The sequence below is a fragment of the Bombyx mori genome, chromosome 23, assembly GCF_030269925.1.
Source record: "Bombyx mori chromosome 23, ASM3026992v2".
NCBI lineage: Eukaryota > Metazoa > Arthropoda > Insecta > Lepidoptera > Bombycidae > Bombyx > Bombyx mori.
Window position 1 is genome coordinate 2,895,058 of NC_085129.1, and position 14,431 is coordinate 2,909,488.

Genomic DNA, 14,431 nt, shown 5'->3' on the forward strand with positions numbered 1-14,431 from the left:
TTCAAAAACAAACCGTCTAGGATGTCTTAGTTTGAAATTCGAATAACAAGAGGCGCTCAGTTCAACTCTTTTGATATTAAAAAAGTTTCTAGTTGCTTCCAAAGCGAAACCAGCTTGCGTTTGTTATTCATCTGTAGGAAAACTATTAAATTTGGAACTGAAATTTTAATAAATATGTATAATAATAGAATTTTTATTCCTAAACATAGGGTTACAAGAGGTCCCTAAGTTCGGTGTGCCTTTTGGCATAGGCCTCCTCCAATTCCTTCCAATGGGTCCTATCCCTTGCTACTCTCAGCCAGAATGGTCCCGCTGTCTGCTTCAAGTCATCTTCCCATCTTCTGATTTGACGACCTCTACTTCGTTTGCCGTCTCTTGGTTGCCAGAGGGTGACTTGCTTGCTCCATTTGTTAGTGGGGTGGCGTAGCATATGTCCAGCCCATCTCCATTTTTGGACGTCACCCGGATAGACGTCCAAAAAAAAAAAAAATGTACTACCTTTATTTAGGTACATTTCATTTATATTGTGACTTGTCATTTATATTATACTAGCTTTTGCCCGCGACTCTGTCCGCGTGGAATAGTTACTTTGGCGTAACGCTAAATTTTACCCCCACTTCATTTACGTAGAAAGTAAAGATATTTTTGAATTATACAATGTTAAGGAGCTGCTTAAACCCCTATTTTGAAACCTTCTTCATTGGTGCTCCACTTGTATTGGTCTTAGGGTGATGTTATATAGCTTATAGTCTTCCTCAATAAATGGGCTATCTAACACTGAAATAATTTTTAAAATCGGACCGGTAGTTCCTGAGATTAACGCGTTCAAACAAACAAACTCTTCAGCTTTATAATATTAGTATAGATTATATTAAATACCTATTTTCAGCGTACACACAAGTTTCATTAAATTTACCTTTGTAAATATTCACAGATAGTTCTAGAAATATATGTATGTAGCGAGTAAAAGACTAAACTATTAAAATATTGTAAGAAATTTCAATTATTTTTTTTTATTGCTTATATGGATGGGCGAGCTCACAGCCTGCCTAGTCTTAAGTGGTTACTGGAGCCCATAGACATCTACAACGTAAATGCGCCACCCATCTTGAGATATAAGTTTTAAGATCTGAGTATAGTTACAACGGCTGCCCTACCTTTCAGACCGAAACGCATTACTTCTTCACGGCAGAAATAGGCAGGGCGGTGGTACCTACCCGCGCGAACTCACAAGAGGTCCTACCACCAGTAAATAAATCACACTATTAACTATCAAATTCGTAGTGTCTAGAGCGGTACGGTATTAATTCAATGATATGAAGTAAATAAAGATCGCGAAAATTTCAGCAAAAGCATTGAACTATCGCCTTAGCAAAACATCTATTTAATATTATAATAAAGTAGTCGGCCTCTATCCAGTTTGGCTGTCACGTTCGTATCAGTGTAGTTTATTTAGGCAGTAACACATTATGTACGATACGGGTCTCGGATGGGTCCGACCCAGGAAATTACGGTAAGACGCCTGTGCGTTATTACTGTTTTCCTGCGTGCGTACTTAGCTTTATGTGTCGACAAATGTTATTGTTACATTTCATATTTTGTGTTTTGTTCATTGGTATTGGGTTGGCTTTGAGATTTTGAGTTATGTCTTAGCGGAACTGAATTTAAGTTTTATATAGTACACAGCAGTAGCAGATAGGCAGTAAGATCTGGGAAACACCAGTTTTGGCTCAATGCACCTTACGACCAATACTGGTTTGAATCAGGGAGAAAAGTGAGCACTTGAGAATTTTTATTAAGTTTACTTCTAATGTCGGCAATAATAAGGAAATGATAGTAATTGAAGTATTTGTAGGCAGCGGCTTGGCTCTGCCCCTGGCATTGCTGAAGTCCATGGACGACGGTAGCCACTCACCATCAGGTGGGCCGTATGCTCGTCTGCATATAAGGGAAATAAAAAATAAAAAAAAATAAAAAATTGATTTGTCGATATTCTTCAGAGTAAATCTTCAGATTAGTCTTACGGGTAATCCTGTGAAGTTTGGTAACGATTAGGTCAAAGCCAAATTAAGGTTTAACTAGTAGGTAGATCAGGTTATTGTGTTTGTTACACTTGATAGGTTGAGCTCATCGCCGAGTTGGTACTACGTGGCTACTAGTGCTTATAGATATCACAAACTAAATAGCAAGTAGCCTCGAAATATGAGATAGGTCATTGCTTTGTGGTGGAAATACATACCCAGTCTGAGATCGTACGATCTCAGACTGGGTAGGACGTCGTGCCTTTTGATTACGAGCCCTTTAGACTAATATCCTATTAGATATCTTGAATAATTTTTAATTTTTTCTCCCAATCATCTGATAACAGGACGTCTAGTAAGTCCCGTCCAAAATTCGGCACGTTAAACGCCTGTTAATTGCCAATTTACCGATGTTTGCAATGCAATTGTTTGTATATGACCAATTAATTTTTGCCATTAATATCGGATGCTACGTCAGCTACGCCACATCAAACAAATTAGCAGCGGTTGTTGACAGAGGATTTCGAGTTGATCAGGGGAGGTTCAGGGTTGAGTTCTGTCAGTGTTCGTAATGATGACCATTTTATGTTAGTTTGTGATAGGCCTTATTGCGTCCCTGCACGTAAGTACCGCCATGCTGTTTTTTAAGCGTTCAGGTTTCAATGCTTGAATAGTATTTAATCAATTGAATTGAGACTTCAAACTCATGTCTCATGGTGGGTAAGGGCATTGAAGTTGGGTCATGATGACTCTGTTTGCCACTAAGCTGATTGTCTACGGATCTAGTAGCAAAAATAAATTAATGATAAAGAATTTTAATTGGTACAAACTAAAGTGATAGATACTGGTGTGCTTATTTGGACGCAATTATGATAATATGTCTTATGATATTGTACAAGAATTGCATCAACTCAATCCCTGACATAGCTGTCTATTATTATAAATAATTTCAATACGCTATTGTTTTTTGTCTCTCTTTGTGCTCTTTGTAAATATTTATTTATTTATTAAGTTGCACCAACAAAGGGATCATCAATACAAAACATTGACAAACTGACAAAAGTTCATGGCAGATATCAGCTCAATTATATTATAATATAATTCTATAATCGTGTTATGATTATTTTAATATACCTATAAATTGACGCATATTAAATATCTTCAAGTATCATGTACAAAGTTTTAAATTAAATATAATTTTTGAGTAGCCACAACACAGTACACCAAACACGAATTCGTGTGCATATGGACATGGAACTACATAGTATCACCAAACTACTTATCAAAACTTTCAAAGCGAATGTGGCTGTTTATAACGTGACATTACTATTAGATAGCATCGTATAGCTCCGAATTGCATGTGTTTTATATTGGACAAACTAACCAACCAAATTTACACATAAAAATGTTTTAATACAACTCGTAACGTCGGGCGAGAGCTAATCCATCAAACAGCTCGTCACTCTAGGATTATGTAGTAATGGACATTAAACATCGTAGGGACCGAAACGTGACCGTACACCTTGCAAAGGGATCTGGAACTTTTTAAATCTCCACCATAACATCAGAAGGTATTATGTTCAAAATTTTTTCGACCAAGAATAGCCGTTGGAGGTTATTTCTTAAGGGCTTTTGTTGTTTGATTCTATAGATGGACATAAGACTTAATTCTGGTTGTTTCGTGAAATATTTCTTCAAAGAGCCTGACGTGTTTATTACGATTTTTTGAAGTTTTTAAGAATTTTTTACAGGATGTACTTATGTATGTAACCTCTATACGATTTATCTTAAAAGAGGTCAATATGTTATAAAGATGACATTAATGAAATTTTAATATTGAAACATGAGAAGAAGGAACATAAAAAATATTAAAACATTTTTAAATATTGAAATATAAAAAGACATAAAAAGTGGTGAAGCAATAGCTTTAAATGTTGTTTCTCTTTATAGAGCAACTCAGTTTATGCTATAGTTTTGCTATGCTAAACTTTATTTTGATATAAATAAAATAATACATTATATGTGTATGGAAAAAAAATATATGAAAGCTTCTCGCCAAATAATAGATGGAGTTATAGTATTTACCTGGGTAGATTCACACAATCTTCTGTATTACCAGTAATATAGATAACAGCTGCAACAATTCTCAACAATTAATTAAAGTTAAAACAGTCTTGATGAAATAACACAACGACAGTGAAACAATACTCTTTAGTTATCAATAACAAAGTAGGTAAATTACCTTTAAGGCCAACCGCAAGAGCCTTCGTAAGGGACTAATCGGTTCTCCAATCAATTCCGTCCAACATTGATTCTGAAACTTGCAGCGTCTCTTAGCGAGGATTATCCGACCACATTACAGCGTAGTTTGGGGGTCTGGTCCAAACTTTGGCTAAAGCTTTCGGCCTGTAAGTTGTGTCGTTAGCCGCGATGTCGCCAACACGTTATGCGTTATGACGGGAATGCCTGATGACGGTTAAACCAGACTCAATTTGTTGTGAAGTTGTGAAAGTGAGTTGTGTTTAGAGGATTTTGTGTCCATCCGTAAATACCAAATCTATCATAAGTTATAAGTGAAAAAAGTTCAGTATTGAGTATCATTCTAGAAGTTCTAGAAAGTGTTAAATTAAGATTTTTTTATCTTATAGCATTTAATATAAGAATTGATTTTTGTGTAGATGCTAAAATCCACCTAATTACTTACTTAATATATTACAGGGGACAAACGTTAGTGCGAAATCAAATACTTAATGTGAAAAGTAACATTAGTTAGACGTACATGAATACAACATGAATAAACAAGAACTAGACTATGAAAGTGTAAATTAACTGTAGCACTGTAATTTTCGATGCACTGGATTTACTAACAGGTCGCGGTTCAAACTCACGAGTTTTAATGTGAATACCACCTGGTAATTCATGAATTTATTATTTGCGTGCAGTTTGTATTTTGACAGTGAATATTGCGAGTCTGGACATTGGTATTAGTTGGCCAAATTAATTAATTAGTTTAATGGTAATAGGGAATATTGCGAGTTTGCATAATAAGATATAAAAGCTACTGCCCCAAGCAGATTGCTATTTGCAGAGTAAGTACAAGCTGTGATACAGTTGAAGATTCGACGTGATGTAACTGAGTGGGTAGAGGTTTTCGTGTTAGAAAGAAAAGAGAGAGAACATACTTTTTTGCACACCAAAACACCATTAACATTCAACAAGTAGATACGTTTGTACAATAAGCGGTCTTATTGCTACAATCGGTTTTTTCCAGACAACCGTTTATGTAACCGAAGTTCTGGAAAGGATGAAGATACAGCAGGTATGTTGCGGTAATATCTGTGGGCTTATCACTCACGACCATGTACCTTACCTGTATCTAGAATAAATAAATTATTACTGGTGGTAGGACCTTTTGTGAGCCCGCGCGGGTAGGTACAACCAACCTGCCTATTTCTGCCGTGAAGCAGTAATGCGTTTCGGTTTGAAGGGTAGGGTAGCCATTGTAACTATACTGAGACCTTAGAACTTATATCTCACGGTGGGTGGCGCATTTACGTCGTAGATGTCTATGGGCTCCAGTAACCATTTAACACCAGGTGGGCTATGAGCTCGTCCACCCATCTAAGCAATAAAAAAATATCGGCTAGTCAAAACATCAAAAACTTCACTTGTCAAATATTGGTTTGACAACGGCGCTAATTGAAATAAAGCGTGTAAAAAAAGGCGATCAATTAAAATTAACCATTTGTAAATTGTTTGATTTGTTTGGTGAAAAGATACTTCGCGAATCCTCCTTAAAATCCTCCGAAAATTTCTTAAACCATTGCTATATAAGGTTAGGAGCAGATAGGACCAGGGCACGTCTATCAAATTTAAGGGGAATTGTTAAATTGTTGAAATTTGTTTTACCAAAAAAATAAAAATTAAACTTTATAACGGTATTGTAAACATATCAAGGCTTTTTATTGGTGTTTCGTTCAAAAGGCCGTGTTGATATTTGAAAACATAAATTTCGCTGAAGCGGACGGTCGTAATCTGTGGTTGGTTTTTAATTATTTGCACGAAACATGTTGATGTACCAACGTACGGGTTGTTGTGTTCAAAACAACGGAAATAAATGTTTGCAATTAATTGTTATCTTTTTAATTAACTTTGAATAATGAGCGATCGCTATACATCTAACAATCGCCACAATAATAAAAGTTAAAATCATATACATATAAGCTTCATAATATTTGATGAATATAATATGAAAGTCGGTGCCCTAGAAAATAAATCATTGAGTGTAATTGTATCCAGCGATGCGACCCTACCTGAGTTTGAAACCCGCAGGCAACTACCAGTTTATCTAATGAAAGATGCACCATAAATTACAATGGAGAAATAGAATTATGAGAAATGTAACCCAGAGAAAAGTATATCTTTTATGAGCGATAGTTCCTTGTATTTAGAGACCACACGTTGAAACCAACATTTTGAAAATTTTTTTTTAGTTTTTTTTTATTCTCTCTTGTAAGCAGACTAGCCGTCTCAGCCGATGGTGAGTGGTTACCGTCGCCCATGGACTTCAGTAATGCCAGTGACAGAGTCAAGTCACTACCTACCATGTATCTGGTGCATTGGCATTCACTTCGGTTTCTGTGATAGCCGTTGTATACATTATAATCGAGACTTAAAGGAAAGATTTCAGGTTTGGATAATGGCATTAATATTGTTGTGTTTATAGAGACTGGAAAATGTTAAATTAATTTACTGAATTGCAAAGCTTATTGTCGGAGGCCCACTTCGGGGTTAGCGCCAGCGCAGTAGTATAGAAACTAGAAACTACTTAAAACCAAGTGAGCAGTGAAATCACCTGGTTAGATGGATATCTAGTGCGATAAAATATAAAGAAAATAACCGAAAATACCTTCTTAAATTACAAACATATTTCATATGCTTTATAAACTAAAATCTACATTATACATAGTGCTATTTAACGAGGTCTCCACACGATTTTTCCTTTAATGAGTTCCCGATATGATGCACTGTTGTAAGCGCCATGAGAATTGATAGAATTCTACAGGTAAGTATAATCCGCAAAAGTCACCCTCTTTTTTGTGTCGATAATCCTCAATGCTGAGTGAGGGTTGTGGCCTAATAACTTTTTTTTAATTAATTAATTAATTTATTATTATTTATTAATTTATATAGTAAATAAAAGTCACCGAATGAACTCAATAAATGTGAAATTCGTGGTGAGAGCACCTAAAATAATAGAGTGTGTATTCTATATCCATTGTGTTTACCTTTCAAAATGATATAAATCAATTAATATTTATGCTACTCGCGTTAAAATAGAACATTTCATTGCTAGTAAGTATCATAAAACAATATTTTTCCAAGTGCATAGTTCATAACATCCATTTTTAGTACAGTCCGTATTCGATAAGCCTATTAATAATAAAGTAGCGGCCAAAGTGGCTTTAGAGCTGTGTAGACATAAATTGATACGAGATTTATAAACATAACTTGATTGTTACTAAATTGGAAAAATATTTTAGTAGCTATCAAATATCAAAGAATTAAGTAGTTATAAAATCTGAGTTAGTTTCGCTTCTAGCATAAACTGTTCAAATTGTTCCTTTTTTTGTTTTAGTATTTCTGTATTTTATTTATTTATGATTTTCTTTGATGGGTGTACGTGGATCTAGGGTTCACTTGGTGTTAAACTTAGCGAACTCAAGAATACTATCACCTATATTGAGAAATAATAGCATTTTTTTATTGGCATTGAGTTCGGAATGCTCGAATAATACTTTTCTTTAAATAGATGATTCGATGGTATAAAAATAAAATAGCGTGTCCCATGTAAAATATTTTTTGTAATTTTAAATTATCCCCATTATGAATCTTTAGAAAATGTATATGTCGTGGATCAAACAGAATCCGGAGTAGCCATGAAGCTCGCTAGCTTTAAAGTTTGTTTAAATAAAGTTTTGTTACGCGCTGGGGTTTGGGATAAATAAAACTTCACCAAAGTAGAACTAAAAACTGTATTCAACACTTAGAACACTTAAAACACTTCACAAACACTTTAAAACTCTCAATTCGCTTCTTCCACTTCGCTTCAGGTGATCCATTTGCTGTTTCGCTTCGAGTAGTTCCGATTACTAACTGACTACGTGCCATCTCTGCAACGCTTTTATAGCCGATACCACATCCCTAGAATAATCGAGAATACTCCATACATCTCTAGTATTGTGCTTCCGTTATCTGACAATAGATGGCGTTGTACTTCTCGAGCGTTCTAGGTGCTAAAAGATCCTTCGATATTCGTTCGACTTTTTGGCGATAGATGGCGTCACTTTCACCGGCGTAACAATATTTTGTACTGAGTGTTTCATGTTCATCATTTTAGATATTAATCATGTATAAAACACTATTTGTGGAAACATTGTATTTCGTAATTGCATAGAGGAAAGTAAACTAAAAATTCACGCAACAATAAATTTAGTTAAAATAGATGTGCTTAATCTACTTGAACTAAGATTTTCACTAGAAGAACTTCATGAAGAAAAAAATAAATTATCAGTATTTTTTTATTCTTTCACGAAACCCCTTGAAGGAGACAATAACCGTAAAATGTAGAACATTCCTTACATAGTTCATTAACTCGGTAAGCCGTTTATGAAACGATCCGTTGAACTCCAGTATGAAATCTTCGCGAAATATTTACATAGTTATAGTAAAGTTTTAACTGAATCCAACCTCGCTTCAGACTAAATTCGATTTACAACGCCGGCCGCTGCTAACTTACTACTTAACTCCAACTTGGCCTCACTTAGCCAGAACAGGATCGTAATAAAGGCTTAGTATAATAGTGTCAAACACGAAATGAAAATAAAATCCACTTAAAAATTAAATATATTATTATATACTGTTTGATCCGAACCTAGCGCTCTCATGGCAGCCTAGGGCTCCGGAAACCAACCAGCACGAGGTGCCCGTCGAACACGTGTCGCGATCCACGGCGCCGTATGTACTTTTTTCAGAAAATATTGTTTCGCTCACCGGAATCGATGACCTCGTCGACTCACGCCGCATCACTTAGGGAGAAGGCTTTAGGGCGGGGATGGATAAGGAATAGTGATAATGGAAGACCTTCACGCATGTGGGTACCGTCCCGTTCGAGAAGCAAGCAGAAGTGACAGATGTCATGTTACGAACGCCGTGCCAATTCGCAACCCGTCCCCACAGATTAGTTATATTACAGATTGGTTTTCAACATATACTATAATATTATATTGCCAGTTCATATCTATGATTTTTTATCCTCGATTAGGTGTCTTCAAGATGAATAGCATATCAGCAGCAATAGTGATCCCAAGCGCTCAATGTTTTATCATTACAGATTGTCTTTAAAACTATTCACTTCTAAATACGCTCAGAAGATGTTTATATAACTTTAAATTAATTAGTCCTAATTGGTCCTTGTAAAAATACGATAAATTAATGGTACGAATATAAATTTTTAATAACAAATGCGTTTATATACAAACAAAATGCACACCTGAATTCGGCCCTGTGTTCGCTAAATCTTAAAAGTTATCTTGAAATACGACCAGCCCTATGCAACTGGTTAAGTTTCAGTACAACTTATGAACGTGAACTTGTATAAAACCGTGAAAATGATTTATTGGATACTAAACAGGTCTTAGCTTGTACAGTTTGAAACTTAAGTTAGTAAAGATTAAGTCGATTTCAGAATAACAAATCGGAAGTCTGCAGCTATTTAAAGTTTTGCGTTTGCTACTCACAGTTAATTCATATTTGTGGTGTTAGAATTAATGACATTTTATTAACATCGATTCTTATACATGAATTTTAAAGACACTAAGAGTTTGTATTAGATATTCGTGTGTAAAATTAACATGATGTTGCATGTTAATTGTGCATGAGCAATTTAGGCTTTTTAAATTGAAGTCGTCGTGGCCTATACGTAGAATAAGAACAAGTTTAGTGTCCTCGCATCGAGCGATGCGGTTATGCCGGTGTTCGAATCCCGCAGGCAGGTATCAATTTTTCTGATAAACCATTCAATTTCTTCAATTAAGGTATAATATCATATAACAAAAATCAAACCCACTAAAATTTAATTTTCTTTTTAGGAGTAAATTGAGGCATAGACATGAAGTTTCAAGATGGGTGGCGGCATCTACGTCTATGGGCTCCGGTATCCATTTAATCACAGGTAAGCCGCATGTCTATTTAATAAAAAGTATAATTAGCCCTCACTAAACGTGTATATTTGGAGTATTGTTTTTTTTTTTTATTCCGTCCGATTGATAGCGTAATCGAAGATCGGGTTCAGTAGCGAGCTTTGGGGGAGGCCTATATCCAGCAGTGGACTGCCGCAGGCTGATGATGATGATGATGATGGCGTAATAACCCGCTCACTGGACTCATTACTTGCTATTTATCAATTTCGTAGACCATGGAGTTTGTTAGACCAAATTTCATTTCTACTACTAGCAATCGTCTCATTTTAGGTTCTGCAATACTTTAAAATGCTATAAGAAAATAAGTATTCATGCATAGCTAAAAGATTTTCAATGCACCCTATTTTCAATATACCCTAAGTCACGTAATAAATCTATAATACAAATATGGGAAATTTACGCACCAAAACCCAATCATTCGTAAAATTTCATTTCCATTACACGTTAATAATTCAACCCTGGTGTTCCGATATGTGGCCTCCAAACTTGAACTAGCCGCGGCCGATAAATAGTTTCAACGAGGCCTTACTATTCCAGCAGATACAGGAGCAGCGTACATATGTCGAGGAAGAACTTTGGCAGGTCAGCGATAAATCTAAAGGGCTCGCCCTGGGGGCAGTAGCCTAACACGAATACCCAACGTGTGAACACAAGTTGCGTTACATATATAACAGTTAGGAAAGCGGTTGAGATGCGTGGGAATGAAGTTGTTATATCTAATGTGAATATTGATTAGACCGCGCCTCTGAGGTTAGGGATGTTCTCAAACTATGGATACCATATACCATGTGTTAGCGATGCGTTAAATATAAATTTGGAGCTGTGATTGGTATATTTGGTGTATGTTTGTTTGTGTGGTGGATTCGTTTCGTTAAAAAAAATTCACAAAACTTTTAGCTTCGTTTTTAAATTAACAAGATTTGTAAGAGGGAGTGCGCGGGGTTCAACGAGAGGTGGCGGGGCCTCGGACCGGTGACCTGAGGCGAGTGAAGTCAGTGGTGTTACCAAAGCAACGAACGCCGCGCGCTTCCTAACCAATAAAGTTTTGTCATCCGACACCACTATAGAAAATAAATATTTTTCTCACAAAAAAAACCTCTGTTAGTTCATTCCACAAACCTACGAACCAACATAAATTGCACCATGTTTTATTAGAAATCTCCAAAGGCTTGAAGGAGGCTACACGTGATGCTAAGGCTGGCTGGTACTTTGCACAGAGAGTGAGTCTGGCTGTCCAACGAGGTAACGCAGCCAGTGTCTTGGGAATTGTGCTTCCTTCAAGGGCATTGGAAAATTTGTTCTACTGTATGAATTGATTTATGTTAAATTATTTTGATTTGTTATTTGTTACCTAATAAAAAATCTAGTGTATACCCATGTTACGTAAATCATTTTTATTTGGTTACCATTAAACGTAAAAAGAAAATACATATATGTTTTCTTATATTTTCGTGTGATCATAGTTTTTGCAATTGACTCACATCGACAGACGAGCTTATTTTGCAGCGTTACTTGAAGTCCATATACTTCACAGTATAAATAGTCAAAGAGACGCATTTGATGTACATTCCAAAAAATAATTCCCATACATACTTCATAATATCTCAGTTAGTCTTGTGGCAGAGACATACATTTTCGTCTATCCAAGAAACCGGCTCAATTGTTCTCTGCTAAATAAAAAAAATTTACGATAACAGTTGCATGTACTGTAACAACAAAACAATTACTAATTTCATGAGTTATAGTGTTATACCAAAGTTCGGAGTTTCATCCTAATTGGATGAGTAGTTTAGAAGCGCACAGAGGACAAACAATTACGAACATCGATTATTATTTAGGTAGACAGGTTTATTTTACATCAAACATCTACAGAGCCGCTTGTTAGTCTGTTTTAATTGGCTTAAAAATATACCTACATATTTCATTAAAAAATATCCCACTGAGTTTCTCGGCGGATCTTTTAAGTGAGTTGCGATTCCGATCTGGTAGTAGATTCTGCGAAACATTGCTCTTGCTAGGACCAATGTTAGCAATCTCTATGAGGTTGAGCCCCGTGAGCTCACCTGGCAGTCAGTACGTAGCTAAAAGCCCCTTAGGCTACCACAGAATAGGCAAGGAAACTTTGAAATGTTAAAAAAATCCGACTTTAAATTTAAAAAGCATGGTTTTAAAGTGCGGATGGTCTTTTTCAAGAAAAAAAAAAAATCGGTTGTCTGTAAAGTCGGTTTACTGACAATAGTTGAACGTGACAACGTCATAAGAAAATACTGATAGAATGGTTTCATTTTTCAATTATCGCAATTATTGTTGCTATAAATAATTGACACCACATTCACTTTTCACTGAACTTCATACTTGACGAAAACATGTAAATGTATTATTGTATAGCAGCTGTCCACGCGGATGCATCGCTCACTCAAGTAGGAGGGAGACAGATGTCGAACGCTGCCGAACGCGGAGGCCGATTGTGCCTCTTTTTCGCTCGTTGCACGCTCTCGCTTGCACTTCAAGCCTTAAATGGAACGCCTCAGAGCGAGGTAACGCCGCATGAGTCATGTTTTTTGTGCGTGTAGCCGGCTCCATCGAATTATAAGACGTTGTCATGTCAAAAACTGTAAATAAATCACCATTCAATAAAAACCTTACAAACTATTGTATTTTCGTTTTAATAAGCACTGCTCTATATACTAGTTTATGCAAATAAGGCGTGAACATTGGATAGTGCGGAAACCGCAGTTCCCTTGGCACCGGTTTAGCACTTTGCGTTTGCAAAATGCCGGGCTTAAGTTAATTCGCGGATCTAAGAAAATTTTAATATTAACAAACTGGATATGGCTTTTTTTCTGTGTTGAAACAAACCGGCTAACTAAAATATAGTTCCAGAACTTCATCAGTTTCAAGAAAAATAAATTTTAATAAATTTGAAATAAAAATAGAGTACGAAAAAATTATTTTATTGTAAAAAAGCTTGGAGTGTTTTTCAGGATATTATCAAAATAACCCTTCTACACAAATCTGTTCATAAAATATTTATAACTACTGATACCATACACCCCACGCTTTTTTTACAATAAAATAATTTTATCTTACAATATTTTGAATTCAAATTTTTTTAAATTTATTTTCTATTTTTTATTTGGATTTTCTATAAAGAGTGTATTTTGTTAGTTTTTTAAACTATTATTTATTTTAAATTTTTTAGTTGAATTTCAATTTTTATTTCTATTTTTTTTAAATATTGAATTGTCATCGTTCCTTATGTATACCAAATTTCGAGTTAATCCGACGTTTTGAAGGGGTCAAAATTATGTTCAAAGATTCCGTTACAAACATTAGCGTATTAAAAAAACATCAATGACTACTACAAAGCTGAAAATAGTTTTGTGAAGTCTTCTATTACATTTTTAAAGCCACAAAAGGCACATCTGGTGTGTAAGTGATTTCAGCTACTAGACAGCAACGAGGTACAGCTAAGCTTTCCTATACTCGTCTCAAAATTGTTAAATCATTTGGATTACTTTCATCTGCCTCTATAGTTATTGGATATCGGCGTCCATATCATCTACTATGTTCATGTCGATGACCTTCAGAGTTGAAACTATTTATTTGACTTCTCCAATGTTTCGTTAGTTATTGTACTACCAAAGGAAGCTACGTACTAGTATGTTGGGTATTTTAAAAACGGTGCACACTCGCCCCACTAAACGATGGTTCAGTATATTGGGTTCGTAGACTTGACTAGAACTTTCGTAAATAACGCTCAAACGATTTTCCGGTACTAAGAAATTGCTCTTTGTGCTTACAATAGCAATATTTTCGATTAATGTGCTTACTTTACATTAAATTCGTAAACCTAATTAAAAAGTTACTGTTTAGTGGTAATTAGATTCATACTCTAATGTACCATTACAGATCGAGGTACTGGTCAAGTACTTTATGTTACGATAGTTTTTTTTTTTTATTGTTTACATTGGTGGACGAGCTTACAGCCCACCTGGTGTTAAATGGTTACTGGAGCCCACAACTCTCTACACTCTACAAGTTAAATGCTGCCACCCACCTTGAGATATGAGTTCTAAGGTCTTCACCCTTCAAACCTAAATGCGATACTGCTTCACGGCCAAAATAGGCAGGGCGGTGGTACCTACC